This window comes from Hippopotamus amphibius, chromosome 6 (assembly GCF_030028045.1).
Source record: "Hippopotamus amphibius kiboko isolate mHipAmp2 chromosome 6, mHipAmp2.hap2, whole genome shotgun sequence".
NCBI classification, from domain to species: Eukaryota; Metazoa; Chordata; class Mammalia; order Artiodactyla; family Hippopotamidae; genus Hippopotamus; species Hippopotamus amphibius.
In genome coordinates, this window is record NC_080191.1 from 43,399,009 (window position 1) to 43,419,682 (window position 20,674).

Genomic DNA, 20,674 nt, shown 5'->3' on the forward strand with positions numbered 1-20,674 from the left:
GAGGCTGAAGACAAACACAAGACTTAGAAAGTGGGCAGGAATTGAGGCATCTCGGAGAAAGAGCACAAAGCATATCATCTGCCCCTTGATTGGAGATACTCAGTTTCATCAGGACACCAGCAGCTTTCCTGTTGCTGCACGCTGCCTCTAACACCTCTGAACACAGCTCAGTTTCTCTGAAGGGATCCCAACGATTCCTTCCATCTTTGCAGATCCTTCCGGATTTAGAGTCCCCCGTGGCTGAACTGAAGTCACAGGCCTATTTACTGATCTCCTGGGACATGGAAAGGGAAGCCTGTAAAGCTGGAGGGCTTGCAGGCCAGGTTCCAGCTGAAATCCTAATACATATGTATTTTATAGAGCAAGGGTCACAATGTATTTAATTTTATATTCTGCTATGTTTACTAAACATTAAATTAGATTGCCTCCAAATAATTGCCTATTTTTCAAAAACATGACTCTCAGTAGCCATGTGAGAAGCAGCTCAACATGACCAAGCAGGTGATATAACTCAACATACAATAATGGTGGCAGCACGGTGTCGTGGAAGGAATGTGGGTCATGGACCTGGGGAAGCTGAGGACTGATTCCTGGCTCCCTTCATGAGCTATATGACTTTAGGTGAGGCATATATTTTCTCCAAGTCTCAACATTCTTATCTTTAATGTAGAAAAAACAGTGGTCTCTGCATTATAAAACTGTAGTACAGATTAAATGAGATAATGTATGTATAGTGCTTTGCATGGGCCTGGCACGAAGGTAGTGGCCCCCTCAATACTGGTTATTATTAATAACTGTAATACCAGTGCTGGGTGGGAGCGTTACTTCGTTTCTCCTATGTGTGTCCATTACAGAAAAGACTTGTGTTTGGCTCTGACGTGGAGCTAAACTACTGAACAGAATTTAAAGTGACTTTCTGAGTCATATTTTGCATTTTGACCATAACTCATAAATGAACTTGGCAGATAAACCCAGCCAAATACCTCAGCCAAGTTGTATAATAAAAGTATCAAGGCTCAAATAAATTAGACATGTTTGACATCTCCACAATGTCAGAGTTAGAAGTAATCAAACTTTTTTTTAGCTACATGATGAATCGTTGACCCTGCAGGCATTTGAGGCTTAAATTTTGATCACGAACGAGATGCTCATTTTTGGGGTTTTATTTATGCATTCTTTCATTTTTGGCAAAATGCTGTATATTAGACCATGGGTTGGCAAGATTTTTCTATAAAGGGCCAGGTAGTAAATATTTTAGGCTTTGTGGACCAATGTGTTCTCTGTTACAACCATTCAATGGTGCCACAGAAGAGCTAAAAGAATCAACAGACAAGAGTGAATAAATGGGCACGGCTGTGTTCCAATCAACTTTATTTATAAAAACAGGTGGTAGACCAAATTTGGCCTATTTGCCAACCTTTGTAATAAATACAAAGTCCTTGACTTTGTGGAACTGATAGCCTACAGAGGAGGCAGGCATCGTGTGAACCAGAAGATATTAGGTGTTATGTCAGAAGTACGTAGATCATAGAAGAAGTACTTCAACAGACCACCTTGTAAAATGGGAGGACTGATATGGGCTAGAAGAGATCCCTGAAACTCACGACTCCTCTTCTTGGGTGGAGGGTTTCAGTCACTCACCATCAATCAGAATCACCAGAATTGTTTTACTTTATGGCAGTAGTGTTAAACCTGAAGGATGTTAGACTGAAAAATTTGCTTTATTTTAAATACAATAATGCTTGACCATGTTTCTGGATTGTTGGTATCTCTTCAGGAGATTTGTACCACCATCTATATTCATTATGCTGTCATTATCTCAATAATTTCTTTTCATGTGTAAGCATTTTTTTTACCAAAAAGGATTGCTTATTAAATTAAGATGAAATGGCAATTAATCTAGAGTGTTATCAAAGACAGGAACATGCATTTGTCTGAATCTCTGTTTATAAACATCAATGGCCTGTTAATGTACCAATATTTAGGAGGGCAACATGATAAAAGACTTCCCTGACTCTGTTAGCTCATTTTGTATTAACATATTCCTGTCACCAGTTAGGCAATTAACAGAGACTAAAGGAACACTAATGGTAGGCTTCCTTGCCAGTGTGCTGGGTCAACTTTATTCCTGGGAACTCGCTGAATGAATCTGTAATAAATGTAAACGATGAAGGTGGGGGATTTTCTCTGAAAAACAAATGTGGTGATATTGCTACGGAGATTGCGATTAGAGAAAGTCCTTTTCTATGTGACATCATTGTAAAGCAAGCACTTTGGGGAGATGGAGGGTCAGGTGGACAAAATTTTCAGGAAGAGCAATGCTGAGAATGCAAGCAGGTTCCTGGGTAGTACCAAATTCTTCCCAGATGATGACTGTGGAGAAAACAGCTGCAACACAGCTCACCATTTGATGAATTTATACGGAAATTGCTGCCTTCCAATCACAGACAGTGAAGTTCCTATGAGTCGGTGAAATTACATGCTAGTCCTGGCCCTTTCCATCCATGTTCAGGAGGGTCTTCTGTACTTTCTTTGTTTATTTTGTATTGTGTGCCTCATTTCAATGAGTGAATATTTTTGAAAAGAGTCACTTTTACTAAAAGCGAACTGGAATGGAGCCCATGACGTAAAACGTGGGAGAACAGAGTTGAGGTCATTCCTGAGACCTTTGGTGCAGACAAGACAATAGAAAGAACTTAGAGCAAGTCAAGTGTCAGGAAGAGTGAGTAGCCGGGACATGAGAACAGCACCAAGGTGCAGAAAAAAGTTCTGCAACTGTCCTATTAACATAACAGATTTGATTTGACTCCATTATATTTCATCAAATAGTTTAGAAAGCCCCCAGCATAAAACATCATCATAATTGTAGTCATATATTTGGAGATTTAACGTGCACACCATAATGTACCATTAGTTACACAAATAACTAATAATTTGCTAATGACAATATTATGTTAAGTCAGTTTAGGGGCAATTAAAGTGAATGATATTTACATATGCCTAATGAATCACAGTCGATGGCAGATTAAGAGATTCTAATGAATATTCATCCAGACATTCGCAACCAGCTTCACAGTTTATAAACTGAATTATGGTTGATTTGCCCTTTTAAAAATGAATATGTGAGTATCTTCTGCATGGTGAGAATGAACAATTGGGCCTGACTGTAAAATTTTTTTAAAGCAATGTACTGGTCAGAACACAAAACATTTTTATGCACTCTCATACCCTCGGCTTCACTGTTCTTTTTTATATCGCAGATCAGTGTTGATGAACTATCTCCATTTTCATTCTAATCCATGACATGAAATATAGAAATTGTTTACTATAAGATTAAATGGAATTCAAGCTTTATGCAGCCCCACTGAGGAAATAATTACAGGTAGTTTTTGCCATTGAAAGAGTGATACAAACTCTCTTTTCATGCTCTAGCCATCTTCATGCAACTCGGAAGGCTGCTTTTGTAGCTATACTTTGTCATGATAAAGTTGGGGTAGATTTACTATCCTTTCAACTTGGTCATTTTAAAAAGTGATAAAATAAACAAACAAAAACGCTTTACTTTGGCCCTGTGAATACAGGTTAAGACCAAACAAGGCTACGGTTTGAACATTTACTTTCTCCTAAAAACTATAACCCTTTCTGCCTTGACTAGCTGTTCCTCGTAAATATTGTTAGTCTTAGCTCTGTTGCAAAGATGAAGGTCAAACGCTGTCTTTCTCAAGACCACACAATAGGTCCCTGAGAGACCAGATATCTACAGCTCCCATTTCTTTTTGACCTTAAATTAGACAAGATTGTCTCCCTGCTGTTTCAGATTATAAACATATTAATTATTGTGTGCATTTTTTTCTACATAAGGAGTTAGAGGCTAGAACTAAAGCATCTTGGTCCATGGGAGTGTAGTAAGACAATTGAACAAGCATGTGCTGGAGGTCTGGCCCATATAAGATGTCAAACTTGTATTAATAGAACTAGTAAGAGAAATCTCCAAAAACAAACAACTGTTTTAAAGGCATGGGGGTAAACTTTGAAGGGTGACCGGAGCCTCTTGTTCCTAATGGACCAGAGGTCAAGGTGAGTGGGTTTCTAGGCTCAGCAGTTCTTTTATTATTTTTATTTTATTTTATTTTATTTTATTGATTTTGGCTATGCCAGGTCTTAGTTGCAGCATGTGGCATCTTTGTTGCGGCATGCGTGTGGGATCTAGTTCCCCAACCAGGGATCGAACCCAGGGCCCCTGAATTGGGAGTGCAGATTTTTACCCACTGCAATACCAGGGAAGTCCCTCAGCAGTTCTTTTAGGCTGGGAATAGTACAGAAAATATAAAAATGACCTCCATCTATCTTCCCTATGCAAATGAAGTTCCCAGAGGTGAACAGTGATCATTTCACTCTTTTATTCAAAAACTTAGTGAAGATGTCAATTCTCCTCAAATTAATCTACAGATTTAAAGGAATCCCAATCAAAGTCCCAGGTGTATCTTTTGAAGATATAAACAAGTCAATACTGAAATTGATATGGAAAGACACAGAAACCAGAATAGCTCAAACAATTTTGAAAACAGAAGAATAAAACTGAAGGGATCACACTACTTCATTTTAAGACTTACTCTAAGGCCACAGTAAACAACACATTTTGTATTGGCAAAAGGACAGTTATGTAGATTAATGGAACAGAATAGTGAATTTATAAATAGATATACCATATAAATATGATCAATTGACCTTTGACAAAATACAAAGGAAATTCTAGGATTTCTAATAGTGTTCTAGAGTACTATTGCAGAAAATGGTGTTACAACAACTGGACCCACACAGGCGAAAAGAACAGCAACAACAACCAAAAAACTTTGACCTAATCCTCACACTTTAAACAACAATTAAGTCAAAGTAGATCAGAGGCTTAAATGTAAAATGTAAAACGATAAAACTTCTAGAAAAAAGATATAGGTAAATATCTTCATAACCTGGGCTTAGGGAAAGAGGTTGACAAGGTTCAAAACATCCTACCCTAAACTGTGGCTGCTGGGCATACTGAATATTTTAAGCTGAAGGAATCTGAGAAGGATTCTCTGACTTCCTCCTTCTCCTCGGAAGTAGATTGTAAGACCCTCATGTGGAAGAAAGGAGCATTCTTATCTCTGAAGACAGAGGGACACCCAGGGGAATCTAAACAAACGTGCTAGGTTTCCCCCAGCTTACTGCCCTCAGCTCATAGCCTTTGTAGCCTCACGTTTGCCCACGATTTTTCACTCTTCACCAGACCAAGTACACACGTGCTCAGGTTTAACTGCTTCTTCAGGTCTCCATTTCCCTCTGAATAATCCCATGTTACATTAAACTTACATTAAACACCTTTGTATACTTTTTTCTTGTTAGTCTATTTCTTTGTCAGTTCAATTTACAGACCCCACCAGGAGAACCTAGGAAAGTAGTAAGAAAAAGAATTCTTTCCTCTTCTATAAGTTCTTAAATACAAAACCAAAAAAACAGGATCCATAAAATTAAAAATTGATAAATTAAACTTGATCAAAATTAAACATTTTGGCTTTGTGAAAGACAGAAAAGAGACGTGACAAGCTGGGGGAAAATATTTGTAAATCATATATCTAAGACAGGACTTGTTAGTAGAATATGTAAAGAATGCTCAAAGTTCAACAGTAAAAAAAAAAAAACAAACAACCAGCTAAGAAAGAAAAAATAAATGACCAAAAGACTTTTTAAAGAGACACTTCACCAAAGAGGGTATAACAGAAGCAAACTAGCCCATGAAAAAAAATTCAACCTCAATTGCTAGTGGTAAATGCACATTAAAACCATAGTATGGGGACTTCCCTGGTTGAGAATCCGCCTGCCAATGCAGGGCACATGGGCTCAGTCCCTGATCTGGGAAGATCCCACATGCAACTAAGCCTGTGCGCCACAACTACTGAGCCTGGGCTCTAGAACCCGTGAGCCACAACTATTGACCCCACATGCCACAACTACTGAGCCCACATGCCTAGAGCCTGTGCTCCTCAACAAGAGAAGCCACCACAATGAGAAACCCACACACTGCAATGAAGAGTAGCCCCTGCTCACCACAACTAGAGAAAGCTCATGCACAGCAACAAAGACCCAATGCAGCCAAATAAAAAAATTTAAAAAAAATTAAATAAGTAAATCAATAAAACCACAATATGTAACACAGCTATTTTATGGCTAAAATAAAAAACACTAGTAATATGAAATACTGGCAAAGATGCAGAACAACCGGAATTGTTACACATTTCTGGTGGAAACACAAAATGGAAATCAGTTTAGCAGTTTCTTATAAAGTTAAACATACAGTAACCATGACTTAGAAATACCACGCCAGGGGTACTTATCCTAAAGAAATAAAAACTTATGTTTACACAGAAACCTGTACATAAATGTTTATAGCAGATCTCTCCCTAATCAAAAACTGGAAACAAACCAAACGTCTTAATTTAGCAGATGAGTACAATGGAATACTACTCAGCAAGGAATAAACTATTAATATACATAACAACTTGGAAGAATCTCAAAAGCATTAAGCTGAGTGAAAGAAGCCAGTCTCAAAAGGTTACATACAGTATAATTCTATTTATATGACATTCTCAAAAGGACAAACTAGAGTGAGGGAGAACACACCGGTGGTTGCCAGAGGTTAGGGAAGGGAGAAAGGTGTGACCACAAAGGGAGAGCACAGGGGAGACTTTTGGAGTGATAACATTGGCTTTTGTCTTGGTTATGGTGGTAGATTAAAGGTATACATACGTGTTAAAATTCATAGATCTGTACACACACAAAACAGTCTATTTTATGTTAATTTAAAAAATAAAATGAGGAACTTCCCTGGTGGCACGGTGGTTAAGAATCCACTCGCCAATGCAGGGGACACGGGTTTGATGCCTGGTCTGGGAAGATCCCACATGCCTTGGAGCAACTAAGCCTGTGAGCCACAACTACTGAAGCCCGTCTGCCTAGAGCCCGTGCTTTGCAACAAGAGAAGCCGCTGCAATGAGAAGCCCATGCATCACAACGAAGAGTAGCCCCGGCTCACTGCAACTAGAGAAAGCCCGTGTGCAGCAATGAAGATCTAACGCAGCCATAATAATAATAATAATAATAATAATAATAATAATAATAAAATAAAATGAAAACTCTTAGTGGAGTTCTATTTCTTACTCTATCAAATCTAAACTCTCTCTGCCTACCTGTGAGCACCTCCATAATCTGCTTCCCCTGTCATGTTTCTAGATATGTTTCCTCGCTTTCTCCTGAGACAGCTCAGCTGTGCCCCTCCCCCACCCATCTTCCAACCTTTTACGAACAAACACTACTGATCCTCTATAAAAGGCCAGCCACAGTGCTAGCCTTAGGGGTGCAAGAGCGTCGGGGCTACAATAGCCCCTCCTCTTCTCTCCTCTTCACCCTTCCCTTCCCCCCTCCTCTTCTTTTTATTCAAGTCAGGTCCTGCCCTTTTGCCACGCCTGCTCCAGACATTCCTGCAACCACCAGACTCATGTTCTCTGTCATCCATCTGCACCAGTAAACTAATTGCATCACAGCTGTTTCTGGTTTTGTTGCATTCTTCCAGTTAGATTTAGTTCTTTGAATACAGAAACTTTTTGTTTGTTTGCTTTTTCAGTTAGACCTCAGATGATCAAACAGCTCTTAACACAGAGTAAGTGCCCTATAAATATCTCACTATTTAAAACATGCATGGGGAGATACGTTCGTTAGATTACTCCTTTCTGCCCGTGGATGAGGCCAAGTAAGCATCTTGATGTGTCTCCCCACCCCCACCTCCTTCCACTGCCGTCATGTCTAAGTCAGAGTCTCCCAAAGAGCTGACCAGCTGCAGAAGCTCTTCAGGGGAGGTTTGAGCTCTGAAACAACTGATGAGGGTCTGAGGAGCCATTCTGAGCCATGAGGAAGGCTCACAGACTGTGTGGTCATAGGGATCCACACACCCAGTGCTCCAGAGGCTTCGAGTGTGTCACACATGCCACTGTGGAGGATGTGGATGTGGCCATGGACGCAAGGCCACACAAGGTGGATGGAAGAGTTGTGGAACCAAAGAGGGTCATCTCAAGAGAAGATTCTCAGAGACCTGGTGCCCACTTACCCGTGAAAAAGATTTCTGTTGGTGGCATTAAAGAAGACACTGAGGAACATCACCTAAGAGATTATTTTGAATAGTAGGGGAAAATTGAGGTGATTGAAATCATGATTGACTGAGACAGTGGCAAAAAGAGAGGCTTTGCTTTCGTAACCTTTGATGGTCATGACTCCGTAGACAAGACTGTCGTTCAGAAGCACCACACTGTGAAGGAAGGAAAGCCCTATCTAAGCAAGAGATGGCTAGTGCTTCATCCAGCCAAAGGGGTCGAAGTGGTCTGGAGACCTCGGTGGTGGTTTTGGTGGGAATAACAATTTTGGGGTGCAGGAAACTTCAGTGGTCGAGGTGGCTTTGGTGGCAGCAGTGGTGGTGGTGTATATGGTGGCAGTGGGGATGGCTATAATGGGTTTGGTAATGATGGAAGCACATTTGGAGGTGGCAGAAGCGACAATGATTTTGGCAGTTACAACAATCAATCTTCAAATTTTGGACCCATGAAAGGAGGAAACTTTGGAGGCAGAAGTTCTGACCCCGGTGGTGGTAGAGGCCAATGCTTTGCCAAACCGCAAAACCAAGGTGGCCATGGCGGGTCCAGCAGCAGCAGTAGCCATGTCAGTGGCAGAAGGTTTTAATTACTGCCAGGAAACAAAGCGTAGCAGGAGAGGAGAGCCAGGGAAGTGACAGGGAAGCTTCAGGTTACAAAAGATTTGTTAACTCAGCCAAGCACCGCGGTGGCAGGGCCTGGCTGCTACAAAGAAGACATGTTCTAGACAATACTCACGTGTATGGGCAAAAAAACCTCGAGGACTGTATTTGTGACTAATTGTATAACAGGTTATTTTAGTTTCTGTTCTGTGGCAAGTGTAAAACATTCCAACAAAGGGTTTTAATGTAGGTTTTTTTTTTTGCACCCATGCTGTTGATTGCTAAATGTAATAATCTGGTCATGACGCTGAATAAATGTCTTTAAAAATAAATAAATAAAAATATAAATAAATAAAACATGCATTGGCATTGAAGTGAATGAGTAAACATTAACCCTAGGAAAATATGCACATAGTTCTAAATTAGTAGGAGGTTTCTAAATTTCTCATATTCTCATATTCTCTTCCATTGCTTCTCTTAACATTGTTATAAACTCCTGTCTTTTCTGACTCTTCTCAGTAAGAACTGTATTGCTTTCTTCTGCTTCACTTCATACCTTTTAATCTTTTCCTGACCTTTTTCCTTCAGGAACCTGAACATTTTCTCTCTTTTATTCTCCAAATTTCAGACTACTTATATTCATTTTTTTTTTAGTTAATTAATGTATTTATTGGCTGTGTTGTGTGTTCATTGCTGTACACGAGCTTTCTCTAGTTTCAGTGAGTGGGGGCTGCCCTTCGCTGCAGTGCCTAGGCTTCTCATTGCGGTGGCTTCTCTTGTTGCAGAACATGGGCTCCAGGCAGGCAGGCTTCAGTAGTTGCAGCACACTGGCTCAGTAGTTGTGGCACATGGACTTAGTTGCTCCTCGACATGTGGGATCTTCCCGGACCAGAGCCTGAAACCTTGTCCCCTGCATTGGCAGGTGGGTTCTTAACCACTGTGCCACCAGGGGAGTCCCCAGACTACTTTTATTCTTAATTTAATTTTCCAATTTCCCCAGATTTTCTGAGTACTAGATCGTTTATACCTTGCAAATGCCTCCCTCCCACTTCATGAAAAATTTTTTGCATCTTTGATCTTAATTTATCACTTTTACTTTTCACATGTTTATGGACAGATGCTAAGAATAATCTATTCTTGGTGTGCAGAGCATTAATGTCTGTTCGTCTGTTTCTCCTTTAGGTCACATGTTGACACCCAGTTCTTCTGGATTCCTCCCTCCACTGCTGTCCTTGACTTCCTGCTTCTCTCTGCTCTTTTCCTTCTCTTACGCTCTTGCTGGGAACCATGGCTGCTGTGATCCCATTGTAATCATACTGTCACAATGGAAGGGAAATGCTTTGTCTTAGAGCAGCTTGAAAAGCACCAAGAACTTGGATTTTATTTATTCTTGATTTTATTTTTATCTTGGTCCTGGAAAGCCACTCAAAGCCTCCTTTGCATAAAGCGATCTGGGATTAAGCTGCATCCTTACAGCTGAGTGTGGCCTTTCCTGTTTTATGGAAGGACTCTGACCAAATACTAATAAGACAGGTAGACTAAAGGTGGTTGAAATATTGCAGAAATCGGTCTGTCGAGAAACCAAGCACCACACTCAGAGGGTTGGAGAACTCAGGTTTATTAAGCCAGTGGCCCCAGATGAGCTAATGCTCCAAAGTTCTGGGCCCAAACTCAGGGTGAGCTTTAGTTTTATAGTGCACATGTTTACAAAGCATGGAAGTTTCCAAACAGAAACTTACAAGAGCAGGTGCAGAACATTCCTTTTTTTAGCAAAACATCTTAAAGTTAACATCGAATTGTTAGGTCATCCTGTTTTTCTGTTTTTCTCCACACAGCAAGCATATTTCACAAAAGCAAAACAAGCATGGAGTTATTTTTAGCTGGGTGTAAGTTTCTAACTTTCCTCTTCAATCCCCCCTCTTGATGCCCCTTAAATCTTATAAGGCATCAACTTCTTGATCTTCTAAGCCCAGGGGATGATAACCTCTTAGGGCTAGGAGACATGCGGTGGCCCTCCTATCCACGGTGGCCTCAGCTAGGCTGGAAACTACCCTCATGAATAAGGGCAAGAGGCAAGGTAAAAGGAGACAGGTCCCAAGGAGGAGTAGGACTATTCCCACAAGAGTTTTGAATCCCCCTAGGTAAGAAAACCAACCTGCGAATAGTTCTCCGGGTTTCCATTACCTTTGGGTAGATTATAGCCAATACAATGCCTTGTGTTTAGCCTATAGAAAACATCAAGTCCAGTGGTGCAACCAGTCCTTACAAGGCAGGGTGCCATCGTAACCCTGACTCTCAGATGTCCCTTGTTGAATTCCTCAAGCTTCCACTGTGCATAGACCAGTCAGCCCTGGAGTGACTGGAGCAGGGCTGAAGATCTCAGATGGGACTCGGTTGTCTCCATAGGAAGATCCAAAGCGGCTGGTTCAGATGAGCTTTGGCAGTCCAGGTCGCTCGCCCTTCTAGAAGTGCTGCTCTCTTCACCCGGGTGTGGGGGATCCACGGGGTGACTCCTGTAACTTTAACAGCAGTAGGGGTTGCCAGGATGACAGTATGAGGGCCAGTCCAAACTGGCTGAAGTAGTTCCTTCCTCCAATCTTGTACCCACACCTCATCTCCTGGCTGATAGGGATGAACCCAATTGCCCAAGGGAATGGGAGTCCTTTCTAAGGTTTCTCGAGTAATACAGCGAAAGATCTTTCCCAGGGCCTGGAGGTGTCGAGACATCTCCAGGTCTGCTAGTTGTTAGGGGTCTCCCTTGAGCTTCCCTATTACTGGAGGAGGTCTCCCGTATAAGATCTCAAAGGGAGAATAGCCTGAGGACCTCGTGGTGCATCAGGCTAGAAGTAAGGCTAGGGGTAGCATGTCGACCCAAGGTAATTGGGTCTCCTTACAGAGCTTAGCTAACGTAGTCTTGAGGGTCCGATTCATGCACTCAACTTTCCCTGAGCTTTGTGGTCTGTAAGCGGTGTGGAGCTTCCATTTGACTCTCAGTGTCTTGGGCAAAATCTGACCTATCTCACACACAAAGGCTGGCCCATTGTCAGACCCCCTGGAGAGAAGTAGCCCATATCTGGGGACTATGTCTCTTAGTAGGGCCTTGGCCACCTCTCGTGCCTGTTCAGTGTGCATGGGGTAGGCCTCAGCCCATCCTGAGTAGGTGCAGACTATCACAAGTAAATACTTATAGCCTTGGTAAGGCTTGACTTCAGTAAAGTCCACTTCTAAATCTTCAAAGGGCAATGTCCCAACTGTCTGCACCCCTGGGCTGGGTCTTGGTCTTTGGCTGGCATTGTTTCGTGCACAAGTCACGCACCTAGCACTGATCTGGGCACACAGGGTTGGAAGCTTAGGAACGAAATAGTAGCAGCTCAGTAGACTTTCTAGTGCAGTTGTCCCTAAGTGAGTTGTCTCATGGTGTTGCTTCACCAGCTGGACTGCTATAGCACTGGGGATGAAGAGTCTTTGGTCTGGAAGCTTCCACCAGCCCTCTTTTCCTTTAGTTCCTCCCTCACCTAAAGCCCATTGATCTTCTTCTTTGGTATATCTCGGGAACGGGGGCAATTCTGGTGCCAAGAGGACCTTAGAGATGGGTTCAGGGCCCAATGTGGGACTCTGTTGGGGCACCGCCTCCTTGGCTGCCTGGTCAGCCAACTGATTTCTTTTGCTGACTGGATCAGTTCCCTTCTGGTGGCCTTTGCAATGGATGACTGCCACCTGGGGAGGCTTCCCAATTACCTCCAGCATCTGAAGGATTTCTTCTCTATTTTTGATCCCTTTTCCCCCTGCTGTTAGTAGTCCCCTTTCTTTCTTTTTTTTTTTTTAGTCCCCTTCCTTTATAGACGGCTCCATGAACATGCAGAGTAGCAAAGGCACACCTTGAGTCTGTGTAGGTTCTGACTTGCTTCCCTTCGGCGTGCCTCAGCGCCTGCATGAGTGCCCACAGCTCTGCCCGTTGTGCCGACAACCCCTGTGGCAAGGGCTCAGCCTTTATTATCTCATCTGGTGTTGTTATTGCAGGGCCTGCTTTGTGTTGTCCTTTCTGGATGAAACTGCTTCCGTCAGTGAACAGTTCCAGTTCTGGGTTCTGGAGGGGAGCGTCCGTCAGGTCTGGCCTGCTCGAGTAGATTTCATCCAGGACCTCTTCACACTCGTGGTCGGGGGTTCCCACCTCCGTAGGTAAGAAGTGGCAGGATTCAGCACCCGCACAGTCTTGAGGTGAACCCGTGGGTTTTCGCAGAGCAGTCCTTGATAGTAAGTTATTCTGGTGTTGGTCAGCCATTTCTGTCCCTGGCTGTTCACCAGTGTGGTGACAGCATGGGGGACTTTCACATTTATTTCTGTCCCAGTGTAAGCTTGTCTGCTTCTCTGACCAGGACCACTGTAGCAGCTAATGCCTGGAGACATGGCGGCCATCCCTCAGCCACAGGATCCAGTTGTTTGGACAGATATGCAACTGGGCACTGCCATGGCCCAACTGTTTGTGTGAGGACCCCCAGTGCAGTATGATTTTTCTCACGCACGAAGAGGTTAAAGTCCCGTGTCACATCTGGCAGCCCTAATGCTGGAGCGCTGGTTAAGAGTCTCTTTATCTCCTTGCAGGCTTTTTCTTGTTTAGGCCCCCACTCTAGGGGGTCCTTACCAGACCCTGCCGTGGCCTCCTACAACGGCTTGGCAGTTTCAGAGAACCCTGGTATCCAGATCCGGCAGAATTCGGCAGCCCTGAGGAACTCACAGACCTCTTTCCTGGTGCTTGGCCGAGGTACTGAACAGATGGTTTGCTTCCTTTCATGTCCGAGCGCCCGATGCCCTCTCAAGATGACAAACCCAAGGTACTTGGCCTCCTGTCTGCAGATCTGAGCCTTTTTCCATGACACCTTGTACCCCATGGTGGAGAGTAGGGCCAATAGGGCTTTGGTGCCTTTCCAGCAGTCCTCTTGGGTGGGACTGGCTAGCAACAGGTCATCTACATACTGGAGTAGGGTGCAGTTCAAAGCTTCTCCAGGGAAGGCAGCAAGATTAGAAGCCAGTGCTTCACCAAACAAGGTAGGCGAGTTTTTGAAGCCTTGCGGCAGTTGGGTCCAAGTCAGCTGTGTCTTTCTCCCAGTGTGTGGGCCTTCCCATTCAAAGACAAACAAGGGCTGGCTGACTGGTAATAGCCAGAGGCAAAAGAAGGCGTCCTTGAGATCCAGGCAGGTGAACAAGCTTGCTTGGGCAGGTAAGAGGCTCAGGAGGGTGTAAGGGCTCAGGACCACTGGATGGATGGTGATCACTGTGTTGTTGATGGCACAGAGGTCCTGGACAGGGTGATAGTCATTCCTTCCAGGCTTCTTGACTGGTAGGAGCGGAGTATTCCAGGGAGACTAACACTCGATCAGAATTCCGGCATCACGCAGGCGTTGGAGGTGGTCCCGAATTCCCAGACGTGCCTCTCACGGTACTGGATATTGCCTCTGCCTGACAGGAGTGGCCCCTGGCCTCAGGTCCACCATGATGGGTGCATGGGTTTTGGCCAAACCTGGGGGCCCCTTTTCTGCCCAGACAGCAGGGAACTCTTCTAGCAGGCTAGTTGGATTCATTTGTTCTCTTTCTGAAGAATAGAGATGCCATTCATCTTCCCTGGGCATCATCACAGCCATTATCAGAGCTGGTTTTCTCCCCAGGGTGAGGCTTGCGGGCTTCTCAGAGACAAAGGTGATCTGTGCCCCGAGCTTTGTTAGCAAGTCTCTGCCCAGCAAAGAAATGCGGCACTCTGGTAAGTACAGGAATTCATTAGTCATTAGGTGGCCTCCTAGCTGACATGAGCGGGCCTTGCAGAATGAGCAGGCAGTCCCGTCCCCTGTGGCCCCAATGATAGTTGCTGTTCGACCTGTGAGGGGAGCCACAGGTGTGGTTACCACAGAGTGTTCAGCTCCTGTATCCACCGTAAAAGTCATTGATTGGCCCCCTACTTTCACTGTGACCATAGGCTCCCAGGGGCCCAGGATCAGGGAGCCCGGTCCTCCCTACCCCGATTCTACTCCAGCCAGGCCGATAAGGTCTTGGATGGTTGGCTCGGGCTGGTACCTTCCTCTGCTGGGTTGACTGAACTTCTTTGACCCTTCAGCTGTCCCTCTACGATGGGGACATTCATTCTTCCAGTGTCCAGTCTCTTTGCAATAAGCGCACTGGTCGCGACATAGTGGCGGTCTCCTCTTAGCTTTGCCTTTCCGCGGGGGAGCAGTCTGCTTTACCAGACCTGGATTCCCCAGTGCAGCGGCCAGCAGGGACACCTCTGCTTCATGCGCTTGTCAGCCACCTTTTGGGCTTCTTGGTCGCGGTTCACAAACACCTTGTTTGTGACTTCCAACAGCTGGCTGGCATTCATTCCAGCAAAGCCTTCAAGCTTCTGAAGTTTACGGCGGATGTCAGGCGGATGTCAGCATGAGACTGGGCCACGAACACCGCATTGACCATGCACTGGTTTTCCCATGCTTCAGGGTCAAAAGGGGTATACATCCGGAATACCTCACACAGTCTCTCATAGACTCCATGGTTAATTCATCTGGCTTTTGGTGCACTTCTGTTGTCTTGGACATGTTGGTTGGTTTTCTGGCTCCTGCCCTCAGTCCTTGCAGCAGGGCTTGTCAGTATTTATCAAGAGAGTCCTTCCTGTCCGGGGCTTTGAAGTCCCAGTTGGGTCAATAGTCTGGTGCAGCCCCCAGGGCCCAGGCTGCAGGATCTACTGTACCAGCTGGTGCCTGCCCTTGGAGCCATTTCTGTGCCTCTGCAGGATCTGGCAGCGTTCCTCGGTGTTGAAGAGAGTCAGGAGGAGATGGTGACAGTCATCCTAGGTAGGTTGGTAGGTGTGAAAAATGGACTCAAGGAGGTCAATTGTTGTTTGTGGCTTCTCCGAATAGGATGGGGTGTGGTGTTTCCAGTTGCGAAGGTTGGTGGTGCTGAAGGGCTGATAATAAGGGACCAGGCATCCTGGCTGGATGGAGCCGTCCTCATTGACTTGGGGTGGTCCTCGGGCCTCTCGCAAGGGCATCTACAGGGCTGTGGGCTTTTGAGCTGGTTGGTTGGCTGAGCCAAGTCACTGCAGGCTTGGAGGGCGCTCTGGATTTGGAGGCAGTGGAGACACAGATGGTGGAGGGCTGTCTGGTAAAGGGTGAGGAGGCTGAACAGGAGCTGGCGAAGCAGCTAGCATATAGGGTGGAGGCACAGGGGACTCTTCTTCAGGGTCTTCTTGGTGGGCAACCTTTGCCGGCTTTTCTTTGCTTGTCCTCTGCGCTGGTTGGGTCACGAGGATCCTTCACTGCCCCTGCCTATTTGTACAGAACCAAACCCAAGAAGGCAGCTGAACGGCAATTTGCAACCAGTAATTATGTATAGAAACTGGTCTGGGTGCCCAGGGGTCCCTGTCACCACTCGGTACACACTTCTAACCGGAGGAAGGTCTAGAGTACCCTCCGCAGGCCATCCCACCCCGAGGGTGGGCCATTCTAACTCGCACAGGGTGCGGAGCTTTCCTGAGGTCATCTTAACCCCATAGTCTCTGGAAAAACCTTTCTTAAAGTTTCTCATCAAACAATCCAAAACGGTCAGCTTAGAGGAACGTCCCCCCATGTTGACAAGTGTAGTCTACCTCTTTGACCAGGGAGGAGAGGGGTGTGCATGGGAAGGGCCTTGTCTTAGGGCCTTATAACCCAGGTAGTGCTGATATTGCTACTCCTGGAAAGCCCAGTGTTCCCAGACAGCACGAGTACATGTCTCCTTGAAGATGGCCCTGATCGTTAAATGTCTCAGGGAGACAGGGCTGAAAGGAGGTGGTTTTGTTTTTGTTTTGTTTTGTTTTTTTTGTAATGGGGTGTATGGAGGATTAACTTCAGGTGGGGCTCCGGAGGGGGTCTGGGGTGATTGACCCTCTTGTGGGCACTAAGCAGGCAGAGGGAGCAAGTATACATACTCCTCGCCTAAGTGAAGAGCCTGAAATCCTTGGGGAATCAGGGGATTGTGAAGGAAAGGTGACAGAGGAAGGCAGCCTAATAATGAGAATCCAAAAGGATACGAGAACACATCAGAGTGTGCCACTCTGCACGGACTGGTCCAGGGGACCAAGAGGGAGGGAGGTACAAATCTGTCTGGCAAATGGGGCAAGTCTTTGGGGGAAAACCTAATTTCTCAATAAATCGGATCAAAGAGTCAGCTGGCAGAAGGGGAGAGTGAGCTGTAAAATTTTAAGAAAATAATCTTGGTAGAGGGCCTTAGGGCAAAAGGGCCGTTTGGACATACACAATTCTAAATCAAATCAGTAATCAATTGTCTCCCCCCCACCCCCCGCTCTGTCTATCCCACCCTGTGTCAGTGTCACAAAAATAAACAAGGGTGGGTGCCCCCTCAGAAGAGGAGACCATTCAGGTGCCCTCCTGGCTGCATCCCCGTGGGGAACTTAGGTGCCTCTTAACATTGGTGGGCCAGTGTAAACTCCTGGCCTGGATCTGACTCACAGGGAGGGACTGGGTCCCCCAGAGACAGACACCACCCTGAGTCATATGAGGTCACCACGGAACCGCAGGTTAGGGCCCACTTGGACTCTGTAGCCATGAAGGCCATGGAGCCACACAATCACCCTGGAACAAGGATGAACCAGGGCACTCACTCACACACACTTTCAGACCAGAGTTTATCACAGTGCCGCCCCACTCTGGGAAGGTCCCTAACTGTTGGGTGCCTTCCCCCTCTGGGAAGGTCCCTAACTGGTGGTCTTCTTATTGAAGACCATAGGAGGTGATCAAGCTCCTCTTCTGTCCAGAGACAGACCTGATTGGGTTCTGTGCCCCGGGGCCTTACCTGATCCTGTGGCCATTCCTGGCAAGTTGATCCATCCCTCCAATGAGTCCAGTAGGTCCCGGCCATCCAGAGAGTTAGAGCACCGGTCCGAAAGAGAACCCAGAATACCGTCAGGTGGCGCACCTCCTTGTTTGTCTCGGAGCTCCTTCACTCTGACTCAACTGAGCCACCAGTCCGGCAGCTCAAGGGGCCAGTGTGGCTGGAATCTCTCTAGGGCCTCCAGAAATGCTGCAGAAATCGGTACGTTGAGAAACCAAGCACCACACTCAGAGGGCTGGAGAACTCAGGCTTTATGAAGCCAGCAGCCCCAGCCAAGCTAAGGCTCCAAAGTTTGGGGCCCTGAACTCAGGGTTCAGGGTGAGCTTTACTTTTATAGTGCACATGTTTACAGAGTATGGAAGTTTCCAAACAGAAACTTACAAGAGCAGGTGCAGAACATTCCTTTTTTTAGCAAAACATCTTAAAGTTACATGGAATTGTTAGGTCATCCTGTTTTTCTGTTTTTCTCTGGTGCAGCAAGCATATTTCACAAAAGCAAAACAAGTATGGAGTTATTTTTAGCTGAGTGTAAGTTTCTAACTTTCCTCTTCATTAACAGAGAGGGGAAGCAATGGAGGAATGGGAAAGCAGAGACTCCCTCTCACAAAAGAAGTGAAAGCCTACACTCCCCCCAACCCAAGACAAGTTTCCCTTATTTACAATATCAATTTCCAGCCAATGTCTGTCCTCTAAAAAGTAACTTATTTACCTTCATGTTCATCATAATCAGCTGTTGCTAGCAGCAAAATCAGCAAAACATTTTCATATTTCAAGAAAAATCAGAATCTCCTTACCTCCTAACTTCCACGTAACAATAAATGAAAATACAAAAATCCTACAATGCAGCTAAATTTGCAGTTCCTATGGGTGAAACCCACATATGATAGCCCAAAATGTTAACAATGAGTAGCTCTGTATGGCAGTTTTGAATGGTTTTGTTCCTAGATTTGTTTATCTTTATTGACTAAGTTTTCTAAAGCTCTGTCATTTACTTTTGATAAGAAATAACGTTATGTTTAACCCAATTGCAATACAGGTCAGCATTGTTTATCCTCTTAACGGGACATAGTACTTTTAAAATCAAACCATATCAAATCAGTTTCAAACAAGTGGTTCGCAGCAGCAGCAGAAAGAGGTAGGACTTTTATACGTTGAGCAATCACTGATTTTGAGGAGAGCAAGCAGCCGCCTGACCTCGGAGTGAAATCATCAGAGTGAGGAGTGAGAAAAGAAGAAAGGAGTCTGATTAAGAAAAGGAATTCTACTTGTATTTATTTCTTCACCCAGTGAACATTCCCAAGTGTGTACTATTTGATAAGGTTACAAGGTCAAATAAAATGTGACTCTATCCTCAGGGAATTTAAAGTCTGGATGGGAGATCAAATAGGGCTTACAAATTTTGCTTAAGTTGGTGAAACAGGTACAGGTGGAAATTCACATGCTTTTCACTTCATGCCAAGAACAAAGGTAAGTTAAAAATTATTTTAATTAAAAATACGTAAACAGTCTAAAAAACAAGAGAACATCTCTGTAGTCCAGAAATAGAACAGTAAGGGAGGGTGGAGGCTCCAGTCTTCCTGGCTCTAGAATAGGACATTAGCACGGCTGCTGGGAGCTTCCAGATGCAGCAGAACAGACTCACACTTCTTCTGGGTGGGGTGTGGCGTTGGCCTGGCTGTGTGACACAGAGCATCAGGGTACTTTGCCCTTCTAGTAAAAGGGCTTAGAAAAAGCTGCAGCTGTGGCTCAGGGCTGTTACCAATAACCAGCAGCAGGAGAGAGAAGCTGGAGTCCCCCAGGCAGAGCTTGCCCTCAATAGCAACTGCCAGCCAGGAGGCAGGATCAGAATTACTCCCATGGACAAGACACCCAAACTGCCCCCACAGAGCTTGGCTCTGAATGTGGACCTATGCCGGATGAGGGCAACCACAATTTCCTAGGCAAGGAGAGGTAAGCAAGAAAAGTAGGGCAAAAAAAAACACCAGCAAAAGGAAATTTCCACTCAAGATGACATGGCAATTGAAAGTTTAAAATGCAGAAAAGAAACTTATGTCATAAACAATAGCCAAAATACTCAAGGAATCAGGGGATTCATCCCTGAAAGGATAGAAATAATACAGCCATCTGAAAAACATGTTAAAACTCCCAGTCAGCTAAAGGGAAAAAAAGTTCACAAAATAAGAATTATAGGAAGGGATTATGAAACAAAAGCAAGTGGATATGATAAAGAACCAGGAAAAAGTCCTGGAATTAAAAACTTTCACCACTAAAAGTAGAAAAAAATAAAAACAACTCTAAGTGAACAAAGAGAATTAATGAATTAGAAGGCATGCTGGGATATTTACTCAGAACATGGAACCAATGAAAAAACATGAGATAGAAAAGATTAGATTCAAGCTTCAGCATAGATATAACATAAGAGTTCCAAAGTAGAGAAGTGAGGACACAGTAGATAATTAGTATAGCTGAGAATGTTCCAGAATTGAAAAACAAATGCTCATCCTGAAGCATGCATGAACAAATCCCTATCTTCTAATACACAACTTGTATATACAAATTCCTATTATTAAGTAAAGTAGGGATTTGTCCACATTAACGCATGCCCAGCTGTAGTCCCAAATGAAAAGCAGAAGGAAATAGCTCAGCACTTGCCCAGGTTCTCACCCTCCCTCTCACACTCACTCAAACACACACAGAGTATGCAGTTACCTCTGGGTCACTTGGTACATGCCTCTTCCTCCCGCCCCATCTCCCACAGCAGTGGGAATGTTACGCAGCAGGGACTTCCCTGGTGGTCCAGTGGCTAAGACTGCGTGCTCCCAATGCAGGGGGCCCAGGTCTGATTCCTGGTCAGGGAACTAGATCCCACATGAGCAACTAAGAGTTTGCATGCCAACAACTAAAAGATCCTGCATGCCACAACTGAGAGGCCGCCACATGCCTAAAGAAAGATCCTGCACATGGCAACGAAGATCCCATGTGCTGCAACTAAGACTTGGTGCAGCCAAATAAATAAATAAATACATA

General features: G+C 44.7%; 1 pseudogene; it reads left to right on the forward strand.

The window, feature by feature from the left end:
• Nucleotides 1–7,832: 7,832 nt before the first annotated feature.
• On the forward strand, nucleotides 7,833–8,763 carry LOC130855097 (heterogeneous nuclear ribonucleoprotein A1-like; annotated as a pseudogene).
• The last annotated feature ends 11,911 nt before the right edge of the window (nucleotides 8,764–20,674 follow it).